This window comes from Gorilla gorilla, chromosome 8, assembly GCF_029281585.2.
Source record: "Gorilla gorilla gorilla isolate KB3781 chromosome 8, NHGRI_mGorGor1-v2.1_pri, whole genome shotgun sequence".
NCBI lineage: Eukaryota > Metazoa > Chordata > Mammalia > Primates > Hominidae > Gorilla > Gorilla gorilla.
The window spans coordinates 131914317-131938606 of record NC_073232.2 but is presented as its reverse complement, the minus strand read 5'-3'; the positions used below and the strand labels follow the sequence as shown (position 1 = coordinate 131938606).

General features: G+C 46.4%; 2 pseudogenes; both read right to left on the bottom strand.

Moving 5' to 3' along the window:
• Positions 1 to 4766: 4766 nt before the first annotated feature.
• LOC101144754 (small ribosomal subunit protein eS8-like) lies at positions 4767 to 5611 on the bottom strand (annotated as a pseudogene).
• Positions 5612 to 22924: 17313 nt separating this feature from the next.
• Positions 22925 to 23765, bottom strand: LOC101144388 (cell cycle checkpoint protein RAD1-like; annotated as a pseudogene).
• Positions 23766 to 24290: the final 525 nt, after the last annotated feature.

The window sequence follows — 24290 nt, the reverse complement described above, 5'->3', positions numbered from 1 at the left end:
AGAGATCGGCACATGCAGCCATGCACACCTTCACCAGCCATTCCCTCTCAGGGGGCCCTTCCACTAGGGGCAGCCTAGATAAAAGGAGGCCAGGGCCATCTGGATGGAAGCCATGGCCTCTCTCTAATGTCCTGATGGTCGAGTGCATTGGGAGAGAAGGGCTACAGGCAGTAGGTATTAGCACTGAGGGGGATAGAAGACGTCCGGCCTGGTTATACTGTGCAGACTTCTATGATAAGCTCTATAAATACGCCCTGCTGGAGGTGGAAGGGGAAATCAATATGGCTTCGCTGCAGAGTTTCAGATTGCAGCACTAACTTTGCATCTGTTTGTTATTAAAAGTTAAAGTCTGTGCCTGCTTGAGCCCAGTCGCCCTGTGCTCTCTGACCTTGTGTGGCAGGTACATCCTGGAACAAGCATCTGGGCCTTTAATCACAAACCATCCTGTTTAGCTATTTAACTCTCTACATTCTTCCCTGAAAGAATAGCAGGAACCATGGTACTGGGGACTCTAGCATCAAACGCTAACTATTTTTTACTTTTTAGTTTTTGAGGTGGAGTCTCGCTCTGTTGCCCAGGCTGAGTGCAGTGATGGGATCTCAGCTCACTGCAACCTCTGCCTCCTGAGTAGCTGGGATTATGGGTGTGTGGCACCACACTGGCTAATTTTTGTGTTTTTAGCAGAGATGGGGTTTCACCATGTTGGCCAGGCTAGTCTCAAACTGCCAACCTCAAGCAATCCACCTGCCTCTGCTTCCCGAAGTGTTGAAATTATGGGCGAGAGCCATTGCACTCAGCTATTTTTTTTCTTTTTTCTTTTTTCTTTTTTTTTTAATATCAGACACTGTCCTGATCTCATTTATCTACCCAGCAACTCTAGGAAGCACAGGCTTTTATTAAACCCATTGCATGGTTGAGGAAATAGGCTTGGAGATGTTGAATAACTTGCCTGAGCTCACATAGCTGACCAGCAGGTAAAACCAGGATTTGAAGCCAGGTCTGGCTGATTCTGCAACCTGTATTTTACCACAAGGCAAAACAGCCCTCCACCTCTTGCTGCTTCTCTTTTTTAGGTGAGTCCTAGCTGAGCAGCTGAACTGCATTGAATAGTATCACCGCAAGTTCATATCTACCCACAATCTCAGAATGTGAGATGTGTTCATATCTACCCACAACCTCAGAATGTGAGATTACTTTGCAGATGTGATCAAATTGAGATGAGGTCATACTGGATTAGAGTGGGCCTTAATCCAATGACTGGTGTCCTCATAAGAAGAGGACACCTGTTCATAACCATAATCCCAGGACTTTGGGAGGCCAAGGCAGGCAGATCCCTGGAGTCCAGGAGTTTGAGACCAGCCTGGGCAACATGTCGAAACCCTGTCTCTACAAAATAAGCAAACATTAGCTGGGCGTGGTGATGTGAGCCTGTAGTCCCAGCTACTTGGGAGGCTGAGGTGGGAGGATAGCTTGAGTCTGGGAGGCAGAGGTTGCAGTGGGCCAGTATCATGCCACTGCCTCCTTCCAGCCTGGGTGACACAGTGAGACCTATGCCTCAAAAAAAAATAATAAAAAGAGGGGCCGGGTGCGATGGCTCATGCCTGTAATCCTAGCACTTTGGTAGGCCAAGGCGGGCAGATCATTTGAGATCAGGAGTTCAAGACCAGCCTGACCAATATGGTGAAACTCGATCTCTACTAAAAATACAAAAAAAATTAGCCAGGTGTGGTGGTGCACGCCTGTAATCCCAGCTACTAGGGAGGCTGAAGCAGGAGAATCGCTTGAACCCTGGAGGTGCAGGTTGCAGTGAGCCTTGATCGCGCCACTGCACTCCAGCCTGGGTGACAGAGGAAGACTCTGTCTCAAAAATAAATAAATAAAAAATAAGTAAATAAAAATAAAAAGAGGGAAATGTTGATACAGAGACACAGACATACAGGGAGAAGACCATGTGACAATGAAGGCAGAGATCAGAGCAATGCACCTGTAAGCCAAGGAGCACTGAGGATTGTCCGCAACCTCCAGAAGCTGGAAGAGGCAGGTAGGATTCTCGCCTAGAGTCTTCTAGAGAGAGCATGGCCCTGTCACCACCTTCATTCCTGACCTCTTCTTTAAGATCAGTTTTCAATTATATCACCCTGACTAAACATGAATAAATGGATAGCTTGTCAAGCCAAAAACCAATAAATAATGATACGAATGTAGGAGGGAAGTGAAAAATGTCTGGTTACCCATTTGTTTATTCACTCTAACAAGCATTTGATGCCAGTCTCTGGGATTACAATGATGAATGAAACAGGCTCAGCTTCTGTGCTCAGGAGTTAATGATTTTGTGGAGTCAAGAACCCTGTGAAGAGTTAAGTTACATTACAACGTGGTAAATGCTATTGCAGAGATACAGATAAAATGCTGTGGGAGCCGAAAAGACAGAGCAACTAACTCAGCCTAGTGAATCTAGGAAGGCTTCCGGGAGACATTTGTGTTGAAAAAAGTTTTAAATCAATAATCAGTAGTATGCACACGATACAGAACTCCAGGTGTCAAAGGAGACTGCATTAGTTCACTAGGGCTGCTGGGACAAAGTACCACAAACTAAGTGGCTTAGAACAACAGACATGCATTGTCTCAGGTCTGGACTCTAGAAGTCCAAGTCAAGGTGTCAGCAAGGTTGGAGCCTTCTAAGGGCTGCAAGGGAAAACTCTGTTCCATGCCTCTCACCTAGCTTCTAGTAGTTTGCTGGGCATCATGCTGATCTCTGCTTTCATTTTCACATGGCATTCTTCCTGTATGACTGCCTGGGTCCAAATTCCTCCCTTTTTTTTTTTTTTTTTTTTTGAGACAGAGTCTCGCGCTGTTGCCCAGGCTGGAGTGCAGTGGCATGATCTCGGCTTGCTGCAACCTCTGCCTCCTACGTTCAAGCAATTCTTGTGCCTCAGCCTCCCCAGTAGCTGGGATTACAGGCACCTGCCACCATGCCTGGCTAATTTTTGTATTTTTAGTAGAGACAGAATTTTGCCATATTGGCCAGGCTGGTCTCAAACCCCTGACCTCAGGTGATCCACCCGCCTCGACCTCCAAAAGTGCTGAAATTAGAGGCATGAGCCACCACACCTGGCTGCCTCCTTTTCTTTTTTCTTTTTTATATAGAGATGGGGTCTCACTGTGTTGCCAAGGTTGGTTTTGAACTCCTAGGCTCAAGTGATTCTCCTGTCTCAGCCTCCCAAAGTGCTAAGATTACAGGCATGCGCCACCGCACCCAGCCTCAAATTCTCCCTTTTCAACAAGGACATTAGGGGCCCACCCTACTCCAGTATGACCTCATCTTAACTAATTACATCTGCAATGACACTATTTCCAAATACACTCACATTTTGAGGTCCTGAGGTAGGACTTCAACATATAACTTGGCGGGGGTGGGGGAGGTTCACAATTCAACCCATAACAGGTACTCGGTGAAAAATAAACCTCCCGGCTAGGCTCAGTGGCTCACACTTGTAATCCCTGCCCTTTGGGAGGCCGAGGTGGGCTGATCGCCTGAGGTCAGAAGTTCAAGACCAACCTGGCCAACATGGTGAAACCCCGTCTCTACTAAAAATACAAAAAAAAAAAAAAAAAAAAAAAAAAACTAGCCCAGCATGGTGGCACCTATAATCCCAGCTCATCGGGAGGCTGAGGCAGGAGAATCACTTGAACCCAGGAGGCGGAGTTTGCAGTGAGCCGAGATCATGCTACTGCACTCTAACTTGGGTCACAGAGCAAGACTCCGTCTCAAAAAAAAAAAAAAAAAAAAAACAGAAAAGAAAAAGAAACTTCCCTTCCTCTATGCTCCCCAGCTTCCCAGTTCCCTGCTCTAGAGGCAACCAATGTCTCCAGCTTACTGGGTGTTTTTCCAGGGGGTCTCCCATTCATTTACCAACATATATGTGCACGTTCTTCCTACTCGTAAAATGATAGCCATGTGCACTGGCATTCACCTTCCTCCTTTTACTTAACAATGTTCCTGTAAAATTTTCCATATCACTCCACACAGAGCCTCTTTACTCCTTTAAGTGACTGTACAGTACTTCCTAATTTATTGAACTGGTCTCCTATTAATAGATATTTAGATAGTTTCCAATCTTCTGCTATTACAAACAATGCTGCAATGTGTGTGTGTGTGTGTGTGTGTGTGTGTGTGTGTGTGTGTGTGTGTATAGAGAGAGAGAGAGAGAGACAGACAGAAAGAGAGAGAGAGATTGAGACAGAGACAGACAGACAGGGTCTCACTCTGTTACCCAGGCTGGAGTGCATGGCATGATCTCGGCTCACTGCAACCTCCACCTCCTGGGTTCAAGTGATTCTCCTGCCTCAGCCTCCCAAGTAGCTGGGATTACAGGCGTGCACCACCATGCCTGGCTTATTTTTTTGTATTTTTAGTAGAGATGGGATTTCACCATTGGCCAGGCTGGTCTCAAACTCCTGACCTCAAATGATCCACCTGCCTCAGCCTCCCAAAGTGCTGGGACTACAGGCATGAGCCACCGTGCCTGGCCTTCAGTGTATTTTCTTGTGCACAGGTCATTTTGCAAGAAAGTACGAGTAGATCTATCAATACCTGGAAGTGGAAGTGCTCCATCATCAGGCCAATGCATTTTAAAATTTAAGTTATTTTGCCAAATTTGTCTCCAAGGAGGTCAGAGAAGGTCAGCCTCATACCAGTAGCGTTCAGAGTGCACGTTCCCCATGATTTTTTTTTTTTTTTTTTTTTTTTTTGCCACAGAACAATAGACACCTTTATTCCATGGGCAAAGACAGAAAGGATGAGGATTTATTTGCCTTTCCGGGCCTTGATTTTCCTAAGATAGAACTCCAACTCCTTGCCCTCTGGCACATAGCCATGGGCTTGGCCACACTGTCCCAGCCTTGAAGCGACGCACGCAAGAAGCTTGCCCTGCTGGAACTGCTCCCCCAGGAGACGGCTGATTTTGGCATTCTTTTCCCTTTCATCGTATTTCTTCTGAATTTTTTAGATCGTTTTTTGTTTAAAGTCTTTTCTTCCTCAGGAGTCAGTTTGGCTCCCTTCTTACAGCCCAGGGGCAGCGCACAGTGGGACTCGTACCACTGGTGGTACGGTGTGCTGTCGGTGAGCACGAAGCAGTTTTTCACCAGGGTCTTGGTACGGACCAGCTTGCTATTGGACGCATTGTAGACAACATCAGTGATCCTTGTTTTGCGAGTACAACACTCTGAACCCCAGGAGAAATTCCCCATGTCCTGCCTCAGGGCACCGTATTTATTGTTACCTCCCCTCACACGGACTGTGTGGATGTGGTGGGGGCCAGTCTTGGTGTTGGCAGCCAGGTGCCCCAACTCATACTTCCGCTTCTTGTCGTAGGGCTTTCTCTTGCTGCCAGTCTTGCGGCGCTTGTGCCAGTTGTCCTGAGAGATGCCCATCACTCGGCGCTGGCTGGAAAGAGGCCCCATGATCTTACCGGACTGTGTTAGCTAATGTTCTGATCTTTGCCAATCTGATATATTCCCCTTATGCTTTTAATTTGAATTTCTATTATGATGAGTGTAATTGAGCATCTTTTCTTTTTTTTCTTTTTTTTTTTTTTTTTTTTGAGACAGAGTTTTATTCTTGTTGCCCAGGCTGGAGTACAGTGCGATCTCGGCTCACTGTAACCTCCGCCTTGTGGTTTCAAGTGATTCTCCTGCCTCGGCCTCCCAAGTAGCTGGGATTACAGGCACCCACCACCACTCCTGGCTCATTTTTGTATTTTTACCAGAGACGGGGTTTCACCATGTTGGCCAGACTGGTCTTGAACTCCTGACCTCGTGATCCGCCCATCTCGGCCTCCCAAAGTGCTGGGATTACAGGCGTGAGCCACTGCACTTGGCCCCTATTGAGCATCTTTTCATGTGTTCAGAGACATTTGGAATTCTCTTCTGCGAACAGTCTGAACCTATCCTTTGCCTGTTTCTCCACTGGGACTAAGGGATAATGAAAATGATTTTTACAGATGCAAAAGGGGTTAAACAAGAGCACCAGGTCGATGTGGGACCCATAACAATGGGGACTGACATTGAAAAATGGCCTGAGGCATTCTACCTCTGGTCCAGTTGCTTGAGATTTCTGACTGAGGCCTCCCCTCCCACTCTCCCCTAAGCAGCAGCCAGCTCTGGAACCAAGGGAAAGCCTGGAAATGAAATTGTAGGTTTAGAAATGAAAATTTGAGCTTGGAATGCAAATTGACTGAGAAACCACCAGGCCCCTCCTCTGAGCCTGCTTTATCTCCAGCCTCTGAGGCTGATTTAAGCTTGGTCAGGGATAGAAGGAAGTGAGAGGTAGGAGCTCGCTGCATGACTTAATAGGCTGAGAGGAAGATGAAGATTGAAACAGGTACACATGTCATAAAATGATGGTCAGAGACCAGTGTCAGGAATTTCTTCCAAGGCCACAATATTCTTCTGCCTTGTTCTTTTGTCTTTTCTTCACTGGCTAGGGCTGTGCTAAGTTAAAACCCAAATGGACAGTCATTTCTATCTAAATCCGTTACTGTCTTAGAAGGTATGGGGCAGCGTTTTCAGGATGGAGAAAGAATCAGGGTTGTGCTTTGGGGATCTCTGCCACCATGTGAATTGCACTCTGAGGTTTAAGTAGGTACCAGTACATGTCTTCTATTGTTTCCAGAAGGTGCACAAAGTTGCTTCCAGAGAGCCTGTTAAATCTCATTCTTCTATTCTTATATGGTTCGAGATTTCTTCTTATTTTTTTTTTTTCGAGAAGGAGTCTTGCTCTGTTGCCCAGGCTGGAGTGCAGTGGCATGATCTCGGCTCATTGCAACCTCCGCTTCCTGAGTTCAAGCAATTCTGCCTCAGCCTCCCAAGTATCTGGGAGTACAGGCGTGCACCACCACGCCTGGCTAATTTTTATATTTTTAGTAGAGACGCGGTTTCGCCATGTTCGTCAGGCTGGTCTGACCTCATGATCCGCCTACCTCGGCCTCCCAGAGTGCTGGGATTACAGGCTTAAGCCACTGTGCCCGGCCCTCTTCAGGGATTTCTTGAACACCTCCTGACAATAATCCCTCAGCTAGGCTCCATGGAAGCTTTCAAAGACATGGAAGAGCTGATCCATGCCTTCTAAAATGGTAGACTCTAGTTGGGGAGTTAAGGCTTCTGTGATAGTTAATTTTATGTGTCCAGTTGGCCCCAGTACCTAGATATTTAGTCAAACATTATACTGGATATTTCTGTGAAGACGTTTTCTGGATGGCATTAATTGACTTTTTTTTTTTTTGAAACAGGGTCTTGCTCTGTCATCCAGACTGGAGTGCAGTGGCGTGATCTTGGCTCACTGCAACCTCTGCCTCCTGGGTTCGAGTGATTCTCCCACCTCAGCCTCCGAAGTAGCTGAGACTGCAGGCATGCGCCACCATGCCTGGCTAATTTTTTTTTTTTTTTTTTTTTTTTCTTGTAGTGACAGAGTTTCACTATGTTGGCCCAGGCTGTTCTCAAACTCCTGGGCTCAAACCATCCACCTGCCTTGGCCTCCCAAAATGCTGGAATTACAGACATGAGCCACCGTGCCCAGCCCAAGATTGACATTTAAATCCGTGGTCTTTGATTCCAATGAAAGATTTATGAAGGGGGAAAAAAGTCTGTGGACTTTAAGTAAAGCAGATTGACCTCCATAATATGGGTGTGCCTCATCCAATCAGTTGAAGGTCTTCAACAGAACAAAGATGAACCTCCCCAGGTAAGAAGTTCTGTCAGCAGACTGCCCCTGCCCCTTCCCTAAATCACTAGTTTGCCCACCCAACCTGCAGACTTTGGATTTGCACCTCCATAATCTTGTGAGTCAAGTCCTTACAATAGATCTCTCTCTATATTTACACATCCTGTTGGTTCTTTTTCTCTGGGAAACCCTGGCTAATATAACTCCTAACGAATTGCATTATCTTCATGGTGATATCTGACATTACCCGAAGGAAGCCTCCAATCAGACAGACCTTGAACAGGAACTAGAGATTTAAGCAAGATTCCAAAGCGAAGTCAAGTTTGACTATATGGAGGAAGAAGGAAAGGCCTTCTGGGTAGGGAAACACATTTGTAAGAGCAAACATATGGAGTTAGGCCCAAGCAGGAGACCAATCTCAGGGTCACAGGTGCTCTGTTACCTTTCCCATAGCAGCTGCCACAGTTGCACCTGGACACTTGTTAGTGGCAGTATGTGTTCGATGTCTGTCTCTCTCCTTAGGCCATAAGCTGGTATTTGGAGCACATATACATTCCTCATGCCTACCTAGTTCCATTCTTAACACAAGTTGGTGTTGATTAAATATTATGAAATGAATGAATTCACTTTGCCTTCCTGCTGAATTATAGTCAATGGCAGAATTAATTCCCTACCCTTTTCCAAAAGGTGTCAAAAAACTGGCAATGATGGTTATGAGAATTGCTTTTTCCTAATGGGGAGTCAATTTTATTATTTTCTATTTCAGAATACATCCTTGTAAACAATTCAGATAATGCATAAAAATACAAAAAAGAACATCTGTAATCTCATTGCCCAGAGATGAGTTGAGAAATGAAATAACATTAAATTGCCACTGACTGTAAAATGTAGTGTATTGTTACTGCCACATTATCAGATCTTTCCTTGCTCTTGAACTAAGACCCTCATATTTATTGAGTGCTTGCTGTGTGTTAGCCAGTGTGTAGGATCTGAAATACAAAGGTAAATAAGGCAAGCATAGGGTATTCCTGGCTTCTGGAAGTGTCTAGTTAGTTCTCTAGGCCAGGTGGGCGTGGTGGCTCATGCCTATAATCCAGGTGCTCTGGAAGGCTGAGGCAGGAGAATTGCTTGAATCCAGGAGTTCAAGACCATCCTGGGCAATATAGTAAGACCTCATCTCTATAAAAAATCTTTTGGGCCGGGCGCAGTGGCTCATGCCCATAATCCCAGCACTTTGGGAGGCCGAGGCGGGTGGATGACCTGAGGTCAGGAGTTCGAGACCAGCCTGATCAATGTGGTGAAGCCCCATCTCTACTAAGAAATACAAAAATTAGCCAGGCATGGTGGCAGGCGCCTGTAATCCCAGCTACTTGGGAGGCTGAGGCAGGAGAATCGCTTGAACCTGGGAGGTGGAAGTTGCAGTGAGCCGAGATTGTGCCATTGCACTGCAGCCTGGGCAACAGAGCAAGTCTCCATCTTAAAAAAAACAAAACAAAAAAAAAGGCCGGGCATGGTGGCTCATGCCTGTAATCCCAGCACTTTGGGAGGCCAAGGCAGGTGGATCACGAGGTCAGGAGATCGAGACCATCCTGGCTAACATGGTGAAACCCCGTCTCTACTAAAAATACCAAAAATTAGCCAGCCATGGTGGCACGTGCCTGTAGTCCCAGCCACTCAGGAGGCTGTCTCAAAAAAAAAAAAAAATGTTAAAAAATTAGCTGAGTGTGTACTGTGGTGGTACATACCAGTAGTCCCAGCTACTCAGGAGGCTGAGGTGGGAGGGTTGCTTGAGCCTGAGAAATGGAGGGTGGAGGTTGCAGTCAGCCAAGATTGCATCACTGCACTCCAGCCTGGGTGACAGAGCAAGTCCCTGTTTCAGAAAAAAAAAAAAAAAAAAAAAGGAAAGAAAGTTTTCTAGAATCAAAGCTTTTACAGACTCCGGTGTTTCTGCATCATCTCTTGGCTGCTGGACACAGGTTCTTTTTGCCGTGCTTGAAAACACGTTTTTCTTTTCCCAAGCTGTGGCGAACAAACCCCTCAGAACATTTCCCCAAAGCCATTTCCATTTTATAGAAAATGTGTTGTTACATTTTGAAGGATTCTTTTCATTACTTCCCCTGGGTCCCTCTGGAAACTTGGCTTCAGTTTAATGATTTTCTTGGTTGTTGTTGTTTGTGTCTAAAGATCACATTCTTCTACCAGGGAGCAGCTGTTTACCCTGACAGACCAAACTGGTTTAACTTTATTACTTTTCACTTATGAAAAGAAACATTGTTCTTAGTGAGTAGAAAGAATATTTAACACCATTTTCCTTATTTATGTTTGGTTTGTTTGTTTTCTAGAGACAGGATCTTGATCTGTTGTCCATCCTGGAGTTCAGTGGTGCAACCATAGCTCACTATACCTTGACCTCCTGTGCTCAAGTAATCCTCCTGCCTCAGCCTCCTGAGTAGCTTGGACTACAGGCGTGCACCACCACATCCAGTTGATTTTCTTATTTTTCATAGAGGTGAGGTTGCTCAAGCACTATGTTGCTCAAGCTGGTCTCAAACTCCTGGCCTCAAGCAATGCTCCTGTCTCAGCCTCCCAAAGTGTTGGGATTACAAGCATGAGCCACCATATCCGGCCTTATATTTTGATTTTTTAAATGTTAATAATTTTTAAGTACATAAATGATATATAACACATATGCTTGTTTGAAAATGTATTTAAAATTTAGGCCGGGCACAGTGGCTCACGCCTGTAATCCCAGCACTGTGGGAGGCCAATGCAGATAGACCACCTGAGGTCAGGAGTTCAAGACCAGCCTGGCCAACATGGTGAAACCCCATCTCTACTAAAAATACAAAAAAATTAGCTAGGCATGGTGGCACACACCTGTAATCCCAGCTACTTGGGAAGCTGAGGCAGGAGAATCGCTTGAACCTGGGAGGCAGAGGTTGCAGTTAGCCGAGATCGCACCATTGTGCTCCAGCCTGGGCGACAGCGAGACTTTGTCTCAAAAATAAAAAAATAAAAAATAAAATATTAAACAATTGAATAAAGGAAGCTTATCATCCAACAAGTCTTGGTCTGGCCTTTTTGTTGTTGCTTTCTTTTTATTTTATTTTCTTTTTATTTTTTTCCATTGTCAATATTCAATATAATGTTGCTTTCTTCAGGGTTTTTTTTTTTTTTTTTTTTTTTTTTTGAGATGGAGTCTCACTGTGTCACCCAGGCTGGAATGCAGTGGTGAGATCTCGGCTCACTGCAACTTCCGCCTCCTGGGTTCAAGTGATTCTCCTGTCTCAGCCTCCCAAGTAGCTGGGAGTACAGTGCCACCAAAACTGGCTAATTTTTGTATTTTGGGTAGAAATGGGGTTTCACCATGTTGGCCAGGCTGGTCTTTAATTCCTGATTTCAAGTGATCCACCTGCCTCGGCCTCCCAAAGTGCTGGGATTACAGGCATAAGCCACCACGCTCGGCCCTTTTTAGGGTTGTTCTTATAGGGTATAGGCATGGAGCTTAATGCACTTGCACCTGGGGAAAACTTGTTACGATTTCCCGAAGTTCCTCTGTTCCAGATTAATTTCATTCAAAATCTGTGGATTACAGCTGGGTGAGGTGGCTCGTGCCTGTAATCCCAGCACTTTGGGAGACTGAGGTGGAAGGATCACCTGAGGTCAGGAGTTTGAGACCAGCCTGGCCAACATGGTGAAACCCCGTCTCTACTAAATATACAAAAAAATTAGCCAGGCGTGGCGGCGTGTGCCTGTAGTCCCAGCTACTTGGGAGGCTGAGGTGGGAGAATAGCTTGAACCCGGGAGGCAGAGGTTGCAGTGAACCAAGATCGCACTACTGCACTCCAGCCTGGGTGACAAAGCAAGACACCGTCACAAAAACAAAAAACAAAACAAAACAAAAACCTGTGGGTTACTCATCCAGCTATTCTGTACTGTTGATTGGCCACAGGATGCCAAGACCTACTCTTGAACTGGAGCAGGCAATCTTTGCCCTCAAGGGCTCTATACCTGGCGAGGCAGCCTGTGCCCTCAGGGTTAGGACTGGTAGCCCCAAGACTATTTCAGGCCACAACACTAGGCTGGTAAAGGCACATTTTGAAAACTGGGGAAAGCATGTGCTAGTTAGTGGCAGCTCACTGTATGTGCAAATGGCAGGCAGGTCCAAACACAAAGACCAAGGTGTGCTTGTGCTGGACTCAGTTGCCAACATGATGTGGGAGAGGAGGCCAGTAATATGGTTCTTTCTCTTTTTTTGCCTTTATTGTTAACACAAAGGGCAGAACTAGATTCTGCAGTTAGAACTTTAGAAAATGTATTGCTTTCTCTCTAATTACAAAAGCAATTTATATATACTCTATGAAAGTTGAATGGCTGGATGTGGAGGCTCACACCTGTAACCCCAACACTGTGGGAGGCCAAGGCAGGAGGATTGTTTGAGTCCAGGAGTTTGAGACCAGCCTGGACAACATAGGGGGAGACCCTGTACTTACATAAAATAAAATTTTTTAAAAATTAGCCAGCTGGCCGGGCACAGTGGCTCACACCTATAATTCCAACACTTTGGGAGGCCGAGGTGGGCCATCACCTGAGGTCAGGAGTTCGAGACCAGCCTGGCCAATGTGGTGAAACCCCGTCTCTACTAAAAATACAAAAAAATTAGCCAGGCATGGTGGCGCATGCCTGTAGTCTCAGCTACTCAGAAGGCTGAGGTGGGAAAATCACTTGAACCCGGGAGGCGGAGGTTGCAGTAAACTGAGATTGTACCACTGCACTCCAGCCTGGGCAACAGGGCAAGATTCCATCTCAAAAAAAAAAAAAAAAAAAAAAAAAAAAAAAAAAAATCAGCCAGGCATGGTGGCATGCACCTGTAGTCCCAGCTACTTGGGAGGCTGAGACAGGAGGATCACTTGAGCCTGGGAATTCGAGGCTGCAGTAAGCCCTGATTGTGCCACTGCACTCCAGCCTTCATAACAAAGCAAGACCCTGTCTCAAATAAATAAATAAAAATTAGAAAATACAGAAGTCACAAACAATAAAAATCTCACAAATGGGCGGGGACTCTTAAGGAGACACGATTAAGGCTGATATTGGGAAGAACTTGCTAGCAAGTAGGAGTGAGCTCCTGGTCACTGGCCTTATTAACAGAGCAGAAGACTGGATTGTCTCAGCCTCTAAAAGGACTTGGGACTCTGATTTTTGTGATGGGGGTGCCTGTCCTCAGCCTGCTGGATTCTAAACAGCGTGTCCTTTTGCCCCCACAGAGCAAGAAAGGGCCGAGGGAAGCAAGGCTCTGCAGAATGGTGTTTGCAGAGTCGGTTATAGACCTCAGGCTGGGAATGCCACTATTTGTTCATTGATTCACTCATTCATCCACCCAATCTTTAAGTATTTATGGAGTGCCTACTATGGGCTGGACACCACACCAAACTCTGGGGATGTTCTGTGAACAACACAAACTCTGACACTCAAATTATACAGATAATAATTTTGGTGCAATTGTTAACACTAAGAAGGAATAGAATAAGATGCCTTGAGAAATTAAATATGGAGGGAACCCTCCAAGTTGGGAGGTCAGGAAGGCATCTTGAGGAAGTCACATGTAAGCTGAGCCTTGTTGGATGAGTGGGACTTAGCTGGGCAGGAAGAGTGTGGGAAGAAACGATGGCCACTGCAGGTGTGAAGGTCTGTGCTAAGGAACCTTCAGGGAATGAGACAAGGCCACTGAGGGAGGTGCATGCTGAATAGACCTCTGGCGAGGCCCGGGGAGCCTCTACAGGGATGCGAGAATTTATCCCAAGGGTAATGGGAATCACTTGCAGAATTTTTCTTTCTTTTTCTTTTCTTTTTTTTTTTTTTTTCGAGATGGAGTCTCACTCTGTCACCCAGGCTGGAGTGCAATGGCACAATCTTGGTTCACTGCAGTCTCTGCCTCCCGAGTTCAAGTGATTCTCCTGCCTCAGCCTCTTGAGTAGCTGGGATTACAGGTGCCCACCACCATGCCCGGTTAATATTTTTGTATTTTTAGGAGAGATGGGGTTTCGCCATGTTGGCCAGGCTGGTCTCGAACTCCTGACCTCAGGTGATCCACCCACCTGGGCCTCCCAAAGTGCTGGGATTATAGGCATGAGCCACCGTGCCCGGCCCACTTGCAGAATTTTAAGCAGAGGAGTGGCATGATCAGGTTTGTGTTTTAAAAAATCATTTCGCTGCCATGTGGAGAACGCCTTGCAGGAGGGTAAGATTGGAAGCAGACTCCAGGTTTCCACATAAGTTCAAAGGCCAGAGGGCAAGGCAGAGGGGAAAAAAAAAGCCAACATGAACGTTTCAGGGAGAGATGATGTGGCTGGGGCAAGAATGGGTTTGATTGAATATATATTAGTGCCAGGCACTGTGCTCAGCAATTTACCTGCATGATCTCATTCAATCCTCACAAACACCTATGAAATAGGTACTATTATGATTGTCGTTTTATAGGGACCACTGAGGCTCAGAGATGTTAAGAAACTTGCCCAAGATCACACAGCTGGTGAATGGAGAGCCAGGATTTGAACTCCTGGGGTTAATTGCCACCCATAACAGCCCATGCCCCATGGGCTCAATTATCACCTATACTGGAGAGAATCAGATCAACTCAAACTATTCTTCAGAGTAAGAAGCAACAGGCTGGGTGCCATAGCTCATGCTTGTAATCCTAGCACTTTGGAAGGCTGAGTCGGCAGATCGCTTGATCCTAGGAGTTCTAGACCAGCCTAGGTACCATAGCAAGACCCCCATCTCTACAAAAAACACAAACATTAGCCAGGCATGATGGCACGCACCTGTAGTCCCAGCTTCTCAGGATGCTGAGGTGGGAGGATCACTTGAGCCTAGGAGGTTGAGGCTGCAGTGAGTGCTGGATTCCAGCCTGGGTGACAAAGCAAGACCCTGTCTCAAAAAATAAAAATAAAAATAAATAAAAGCAACAGAACTTGGTGATAAATGATTAGCTCCACTTAGTAACATCGGGACAGCTATTTCAAAGTGAAAATTTGTTGTAGGTATATCTTAACGAGAGGAAAGTTGCAGATCAGTAAATTTACACTAAAGTAATAATAATAATAGCAAACATTTGTATGATACTTTCTCTGCACTGTGTAAAGTTCTTCTAAGAGGTTAATCCTTAGAGGATTCACTTAATCTTCTTAAGAGCCCTGAGAGGGAGGTGTTATTGGTATCATTCCCATTACACAGACCAGGAAACTGAGGTACATAGAGCTCAAGGAACTTACCCAAGGTCACACGGTAGCAAGTCTCACAGGGGTATATAAGCCCAGGCAGGCTGGCTGCAGAGGCTGGCCTCTTAACCACAGGCCATGCAGCTTCCAGGGGTTCCTGCAATGTAATGGTCCCCTTACCTGAGGCCAGACCTCACCAGAGCAACTCATTTCTCTGAGTAAAAGAGGCCAGGAGTGGCTGTGTGTGGTGGCTCACGCCTGGAATCCCAGCACTTTGGGAGGCCGAGGTGGGCAGATCACTTGAGGCCAGGAGCTCGAGACCAGCCTGGCCAATATGGTGAAACTCTGTCTCTACTAAAATATAAAAGTTAGCCTGGCGTGATGGTGTGTGCCTGTAATCCCAGCTATTCAGGTGGCTGGTGCATGAGAATCGCTTGAACCCGGGCAGCAGAGGTTGCAGTGAGCCAAGATTGTGCCACTGCACTTCACCCTGGGAGACAGTGAGACTCTATCTCAAAAAAAAAAAAAAAAAAGCCCAGGAGCTTGCTTTTTCCTCTGAAGTCACTCTATAAACATGGTCAGTAAGATATAAAATTGGCCTTAGGATTTTTTTTTTTTTTTTTTTTTTTGAGAAGGGTCTCGCTCAGTCACCCAGGCTGGACTGCAGTGATGAGATCACAGCTGACGGGTTCAAGCCATCCTCCCACCTCAGCCTCTCAAGTAGCTGGGACCACAAATGTATACCACCGTGCTGGGCTAATATTTTTATTTTTTTGTAGAGACAAGATTTCACTATGTTTCCCAGTCTGGTCTCAAACTCCTGGGCTCAAGCAATCCTCCTGCCTTGGCCTCCCAAAGTGCTGGGATTACAGCTGTGAGTGCCCATGTCCAGCCCCGCCTGAGGACATTTAAATAATAAGCCTTCCAGACTGGCGTACTCAGCCTTCATTCCCTGAGGTAGAAATTCCGAGTCTGCTGTAAGCTGCTCATTGGAATGACCTGAACTGAAAAAAGGGGTTTCTTTTCCAGATGTTATTTTCTGAATTGGCTGGGTAGGTATTTGTAGGAGGATGAGGGGTTATTCGATAAGGAGTCCACAGGGAGTTTTCTCAGGCTTCCAGTGAAATATTTTCATTATGCAGATGTGGCCGGCTTGGTGCTTAATAAAGCTTTGCTTAATTTGGATGGCTGTGGAATTATATTTGGAGGGATTGCTATTCAAGGGAACCAGTGGAGGGGCAGTCGTTAGTTCCTCACAAGCTCAGATGTCTTTTTGTAACAGAGAATACAGCTTTCCAAAAAAAATCACAGGCAGCTCCTTGTGAACTGGACTCTGAAGAGGGGAGGACGCTCAGATGCCTCCTTGGACCTGGCCTCCCTTCTGAGTCGCTATCACCCCGGAGCCACCCACGGTGGTTGTTCCTGTTTCAGATACTTAGAGGTCTTCCCACTGCTCTCGGGTAGAGCCCAAGCTTTTTGCTGGTCCCACCAAGCTCGTCACAGCATCACCCTACTGGCCCTGCCAGCTTTCCTCCCAGCTGCCCTGCTCCCCAGTCCCACCTACAGCGTCTCACCTTCCGCCAAAATACCCTGTGCAGGTTCCTTCCTGCCAGAAATGCCATTCTCCCTTCTCTTCATCTGGTAAACTCCAGCTCATCCTTCAAGGCCCTGGCAGCTCATCCTTCAAGGCCCTGGCAGAAGTTTCTTGGGGAGACTTCTCCATGGGCCCCAGGTAGAGGGAATCAACACTCATAGTGCCATGAGAGATCTAGTACAGCCTTATCATGCACAAATTATTTGGTTATGGCCTCGCTAAACAGAGAGGCCAGGGATCAATTTATGGGTCTTCAGTTTTCTTTCTTTTTTTTCTTTCTTTTTTTTTTTTTTTTGAGACAGAGTCTTGATCTGTCACCCAGGCTGGAGTGCAGTGGCATGATCTCAGCTCACTGTAGCCTTTGCCTCTTGGGTTCAAGCAATTCTCCTGCCTCAGCCTCCCGAGTAGCTGGGATTACAGGCACACACCACCATGCCTGGGTAATTTTTGTATTTTAGTAGAGATAGAGTTTCACCAAGTTGGCCAGGCTGACCTCGAACTCCCGACCTCAGGTGATCCACCCGCCTTGGCCTCCCAAAGTGCTAGGATTACAGGTGTGAGTCATTGCGCCCTGCCCATTTTTCTTTCTTTGCCCCATCTGTGGCCCCTCCATCCAGCACGATGCCTGGTGAGCAGTAGCCATATGGGGCAGTCCACACTTCCCAAGCTGTGTCCCACCTATTATTTCATCTTAGCAAGACTGTCCTGACCACAACCCTGGGGTAAGATGCCCATGTTTTGAACCATGTGAACCTTGCCTCCCCTATGCCTGGTCTTAGAGTGGATCCTTGGAAGCCAACCCATAGGCTGGCATGTGACCTGTGATGACCTGAGAAAAAAGATGAACCATCAGGCTCTGATTTTAGGCATGTGAACTAAGAAACATGGGAAGAACTGGCAGGAGAAGAGAGAAGGGGTGTGGCTGAGTCACATGAAGAGGAAGGAACAGGAGGAGTGAAGACAGGGGGATGGCCGCCACTGAAGTGCCTTGAGCTGCCCTGGCTCCTGGGATGCCCTCCAGCTCTTGTCTCTGGGAAGCCTGGCTGGGCTGTAGCTACCATTCTTGATTTCTGAGATCAGTTCCCTTTTGTGGTAGCCAGCCTCCAAGATGGCTCCATGACCATCGCCTTCTGGTATTGTATCCTCCCACACTGAATAAGGTAGACCAATAGGATATTCCAGATGAGATGGTTGTGACTTCCAAGACAAATCATAAAAGACACTGCAGATTCTGCTGTGGTCTCTTGAATCACTGCCTCTGAGGAAGGCCAGTCACCATGTTGTGAAGACACTCAAGCAGCCTTGTGGAGAGGCCACACCCGGGAGGAGCTGAGGCCTTCACCGAGAATCAGCACCAACTCACTACACATGTGCGTGAACCACCGTGGAAATGGATCCTCCTGCCCCAGTCAACCTAAAACCACTCACTGCTCCCAAATTCCTGACCCACAGAAACTCTGTGAGATGATAAGTGTTTGCTGTTGTTTTCTGAGCTAAGTTTTGGAGTAAAGCATTAGGCAGCAATAGATTACTAATATACTTTTTTGTTTCTTTACAACAAAAAGTCTTTGTATTCACTTGTGTATAAGCACTTGCTAGTTGCTTACTGCTGAGATGTGTGGTTGGTGGCCCAACTACATACTAGGGGCAGTTTATGCCCTGGAATTAGCAGCTGCTCCACTAGAAGCATAGAAGAAGAAATCCCTCTCTCTCTCCCTCTCTCTCTCTCTCTATATATATAATATACATATATATAATATATATTTATATTTCTATATATAATATATAGATTTCTTCTATATATTATATATGTATATTATATAAACCAATAACACATTACCTATGTTTGCTGTGTTACCATTTTTTATTTTTATTTTATTTTATTTTTTTGAGATGGGTCTCATTCTGTCACCCAGGCTGGAGTGTAGTGGTGCAATCTTGGCTCACTGCAACCTCCACCTCCCGGGTTCAAGCGATTCTCCTGCCTCAGCCTCCAAAGTAGCTGGGATTACAGGCATGTGCTACCACGCACAGCTAGTTATTTTATATTTTTAGTAGAGATGGGTTTTCACCATGTTGGTAAGTCTCATCTCAAACTCCTGACCTCAAGTGATCCACCTGTCTTGGCCTCTCAAAGTGCTGGGATTACAGGTGTGAGCCACCGTGCCTGGCCCTATGTTACCACTTTTTTTTTTTTTTTTTTTTTTGAGATGAAGTCTCACTCTGTCACCCAGGCTGGAGTACAGTGGTGTGATCTTGGCTCACTGCAACCTCCACCTCCCGGGTTCAAGCAGTTCTCTGCCTCAGCCTCCCAAGTAGCTGTGATTACAGGCACCTGCCACCACACCCAGCTAATCTTTATATTTTTAGTAGAGACAGGGTTTCACCATCTTGGCCAGGCTGGTCTTGAACTCCTGACCTTGTGATCTACCTGCCTCAGCCTCCCAAAGTGCTGGGATTACAGGCGTGAACCACAGCGCCTGGCCCTATGTTACTATTTTTGAAGAGGTTTTCATACACATCTCATTTGACCCTCTTAGCAACTGACATAGATATATTATTCTAGATCTCAGATATACTTACAGCTACAGATTAACTTTATCTTGAGAACTTTTGCATTAATGCCCAGATAAAGCACATTTTGCAGTTTTTTTCACTTAAATATAGGATCAATATGTTCATTTATTCGACAAATATTTACTGAGTTCCTACCGTGTATAAGAAGTGTGAAGACATAGAAAGGAAGCAAACATTAATCTTGCTTTCAGGGAATTTATAATCTAGTAGTAGGAGCATTAAAACGTACATAAATATCACCTCTGTTGTGAGGCTATAGAAAAAAACAAGATATACAGAAATAACTAAAACTATGCAGAAACTTCTAAAGCCCTAACACCTGGGACTGGGCAGTGGCCTTGTCCTGGGTGTAGTACTAAAAGCTTTGTTTTTTTTTTTTTTTTTGGAGATGGAGTTTCACTCTTGTCGCCCAGGCTGGAGTCCAGTGGTGCAATCTCGGCTCACTGCAACCTCCGTCTCCTGGGTTCAAGTGATTCTCCTGTCTCAGCCTCCTGAGTAGCTGGGATTACAGGCATCCGCCATCACGCCTGGCTAATTTTTTATATCTTTTTAGTAGAGATGGGTTTTCACTATGTTGGCCAGGCTGGTCTTGAACTCCTGACCTCGTGATCCACCCACCTCGGCCTCCCAAAGTGCTGGGATTACAGGCGTGAGCCACCGCGCCCAGCCCGTAATCCCCATTTTACAGACAAAGAAATGGAGGCTGGGAGATATTCATTAAGCCATTCCCATGCTTTTAACTGTATTACTCTATTATCTGCAAAACAGATAGTAAAGAAAGGCAGACCAAGATTGGTGTCCATGTATTTTCTGTTTTTTAGTATTGTACTTTATTAAATATAAAAATATTTATATGCCACAAAAATTATTTTAGTGACGACTACCAGAAAAGTACAAAATCACTTAATAACTGGTTTTCTACAGCTTGATTTGTCAAGAAACTTATAAGCAAATAAATGGAAGGTGTCTAATAAGTACTTACTGCAGTTACTTACTGGAATGAACAGTTGTGAGAACAAGAAGAAAACCTGTAACTCTGAAAATTGTTTTGTTTTTTGTTTTTTTTGAGACCGAGTCTCTCTTGCTCAGGCTGGAATGCAGTGGCACGATCTTGGCTCACTGCAACCTCCACCTCCCAGGTTCAAGCAATTCTCCTGCCTCAGCCTCCTGAGTAGCTGGGACTACTGGCATGCACTGCCACACCCGGCCAATTTTTGTATTTTTAGTAGAGATGAGGTTTCACTGTGTTAGCCAGGCTGGTCTTGAACTCCTGACCTCAGGCAATCCGCCTGCCTCAGCCTCCCAAGGTGCTGGGATTACAGGCATGAGCCACTGCACCCAGCCTGAAAATTATTTTATATCCCATTCATAGATCTCTTCAGAAGGTCTACTTTAAAAATAAATCACATAAAGAATGGTTCAGACTTGTTTGGTGATGCCTCAACTTCAGAACATTTGCAAAGAAATCACATGTAAAAGCAATCATCTCAATACAATTAAATGCTAGTTTAAAAAAAAGTTTCCTTTAAAACAGTGGTTCCCAAAATTTAGCATGCGTCAGAATCTCCCGGGGGAAGCATGTTAAAATATAGAATGCTGGCCTCCTCCCCAGAGTTTGCTACAAGTTTGCAGGTGGTTCTGATGCTGGTGTGGGCACAACACTTTGAGAAGCACTGCTTTAAGATCTAGTCTCTAGAATTCAAACTAATAAGCAATGAGCATATACCTTTGCCTTTTCTAATAGTAAATAAATAAAAGAGCATTTCAGGTAGCTAAATAAGTCTTTAGACTCTTGAAATGTTCTACTGAAATAGAACGTATAATTTATTAATCTTGGCTCATAATCATTCCCATGAGTTCAAAAGACAGAACTACAGGACAGTCCTGAATAATCTATGACTACATGAAAACATTTAGTTACATGCCCTTTACAAAATGTATTTACAAAACACATAGCAACTATTAGGGTACACAGACCTTGTTTCTATCTTCCCCATGCTTCTTCTCTATAGGAAATCCAATATGAAATTATAAAGAGTACTGAACTCAAGGCTGGGCGTGGTGGCTCACGCCTGTAATCCCAGCACTTTGGGAGGCCGAGGCGGGTGGATCATCTGAGGTCAGGAGTTCAAGACCAGCCTGGCCAACATGGTGAAACCTCATCTCTACTAAAATATAAAAATTAGCCAGGCGTGAGTGCTCAATGGCGCCCAGGCTGGAGTGCAGTGGCGTGATCTCGGCCCGCTACAACCACCTCCCAGCTGCCTGCCTTGGCCTCCCAAAGTGCCGAGATTGCAGCCTCTGCCCGGCCGCGACCCCGTCTGGGAAATGAGGAGCGTCTCTGCCTGGCCGCCCATCGTCTGGGATGTGAGGAGCCCCTCTGCCTGGCTGCCCAGTCTGGAAAGTGAGGAGCGTCTCTGCCCGGCCGCCATCCCATCTAGGAAGTGAGGAGCACCTCTTCCCCGCCGCCATCACATCTGGGAAGTGAGGAGCGTCTCTGCCCGGCCGCCCATCGTCCGAGATGTGGGGAGCACCTCTGCCCTGCCGCCCCGTCCGGGATGTGAGGAGCGTCTCTGCCCGGCCGCCCCGTCTGAGAAGTGAGGAGACCCTCTGCCTGGCAACCGCCCCGTCTGAGAAGTGAGGAGCCCCTCCGCCCGGCAGCCGCCCCGTCCGAGAAGTGAGGAGCCCCTCCGCCCAGCAGCCACCCCGTCTGGGAAGTGAGGAGCGTCTCCGCCCGGCAGCCACCTCGTCCGGGAGGGAGGTGGGGGGGCCAGCCCCCCGCCCGGCCAGCCGCCCTGTCCAGGAGGTGAGGGGCGCCTCTGCCCGGCCGCCCCTACTGGGAAGTGAGGAGCCCCTCTGCCCGGCCAGCCGCTCCGTCCGGGAGGGAGGTGGGGGGGTTAGCCCCCCGCCAGGCCAGCCGCCCCGTCCGGAAGGGAGGTGGGGGGGTCAGCCCCCCGCCTGGCCAGCCGCCCCGTCCGGGAGGTGAGGGGCGCCTCTGCCTGGCCGCCCCTACTGGGAAGTGAGGAGCCCCTCTGCCCGGCCACCACCCCGTCTGGGAGGTGTACCCAACAGCTCATTGAGAACAGGCCATGATGACAATGACGGTTTTGTGGAATAGAAAGGGGGGAAAGGTGGGGAAAAGATTGAGAAATCGGGTGGTGGCCGTGTCTGTGTGGAAAGAGGTAGACGTGGGAGACTTTTCATTTTGTTCTGTACTAAGAGAAATTCTTCTGCCTTGGGATCCTGTTGATCTGTGACCTTACCCCCAACCCTGTGCTCTCTGAAACATGTGCTGTATCCACTCAGGGTTGAATGGATTAAGGGCGGTGCAAGATGTGCTTTGTTAAACAGATGCTTGAAGGCAGCATGCTCGTTAAGAGTCATCACCACTCCCTAATCTCAAGTGCCCAGGGACACAAACACTGCGGAAGGCCGCAGGGTCCTCTGCCTAGGAAAACCAGAGAACTTTGTTCACTTGTTTATCTGCTGACCTTCCCTCCACTATTGTCCTGTGACCCTGCCAAATCCCCCTCTGCGAGAAACACCCAAGAATGATCAATAAAAAATAAAAAAAAAAAATTAGCCAGGCGTGGTAGCGGGCACCTGTAATCCCAGCTACTCGGGAGGCTGAGGCAGGAGAATCGCTTGAACCTGGGAAGCGGAGGTTGCAGTGAGCTGAGATGGCGCCACTGCGCTCCAGCCTCAGCGACAGAGTGAGACTCCATCTCAAAAAAGAAAAAAAAAAAAAAGTACCGTACTCAGAATGAGAACTTCATCTATCATCAATGTACACACAAATATCAGTGAATCGTCATACTCAAGACTCAGATTAAAGAATTTCTTCATCAGGGCAGCAGTAATATTCCACAAAATATATTGGTCCATCTTCATTTCTAATCATATACTGTAATGAAAGGAAGCCTCGGTTATCTGTCCGAGTAGATACCTGACAAGACAGGACTAATGCCTTTGTAGAGGGTTTCAGTAAGGAAATCTTGTATCTGTTGACTTGGGTCTGATTATAATGCTTCCATCAAATCAGAATCTTTGGGGCGGTCAAGGTGGGAACTTCCTACATTTCCAAAAGTAGATAACCGGAAATAAGGCTTGTCAGGAGACATGGTAATTTGTAGGACCTCACTCGTCATATCCAATTCAGAAAAAGCTTCACAGAGCCCCTCCGACTGCAGAATTTTATCAATAACATTAGTGCTGTAGAAATTAAAGTCCAGGTCCCTTCAGGTTCCTGTGTATTGATTTTGCAGACTGCCACCACTCCTTCTTCTTCCAGGAACAGCATCAAAGGGTAACCATAACCTTGGTAACACATCCGAAGTGCAGTTCAAGTCCCTGGCATAGGACTTGATCCAAAAATAGATAAACAGTCTAAAAGGACAATTAAATTAATTCAAAAAGTAACAGACTCTTCCTGAACTTTAAGCTCTTGAAATATTCCAGCCTGAATAAAAGCATTTGCTTGCACACACTTTGCATTTTCCATTGTTACTTTGATTCCATTTTTAGTTGCGAAACACACGGCACATTTTCAGAAATGAATAGCTTTTAAGATAGTGGAGAGATTCCTAACATTGTCAAGGCTGGCCACAAGACTGTATTGATCATTCTCGTCTTGGATCTGTTGGGTCAGGAGGGGCATCGCCCACTGCACATTCAGCCCCGAGGGATGCTCCTGGGTCCTGTTCCTACAGATCGCGAAACACCTTTGCAGCGGGGTCTGGATGCTGGAGAGCCTCTCCCAGCAAATTCCCTGAGGCGGAGCAAGGCAGCTCAAGGAAACTGCAGAGGAAGTGAAGCAGCCCCTGCCACTCTTCAGATCAGCCTTCCACTTCCTTTCCAAGCATTTTCTTGTAAAGGTAATGAAGAGTTAGTTCATCCAAAGATGATGATCAAATTAGTGGAGGGCCTCTTGAAAACAATCTGTTCTATACTGAAGTCAACTGGGTTCTAGCCACAAGTTGCTTTTACTACTCCTCCCTTTAGATAGTTGGTGGTTTTTGCCAGAGAAGCCCCACTGTTCTCTGTTGGTGCAGCCATTTTTGCACGACTCATCAGGCAGTTTATAGCACAATTTAGAAACACCAGGGATAGCAGGATTACGAATCATGCTGTCTGCTGATGTAAACTCTATTTGGATACAATAATGTTTTTAAATAACCTCAAA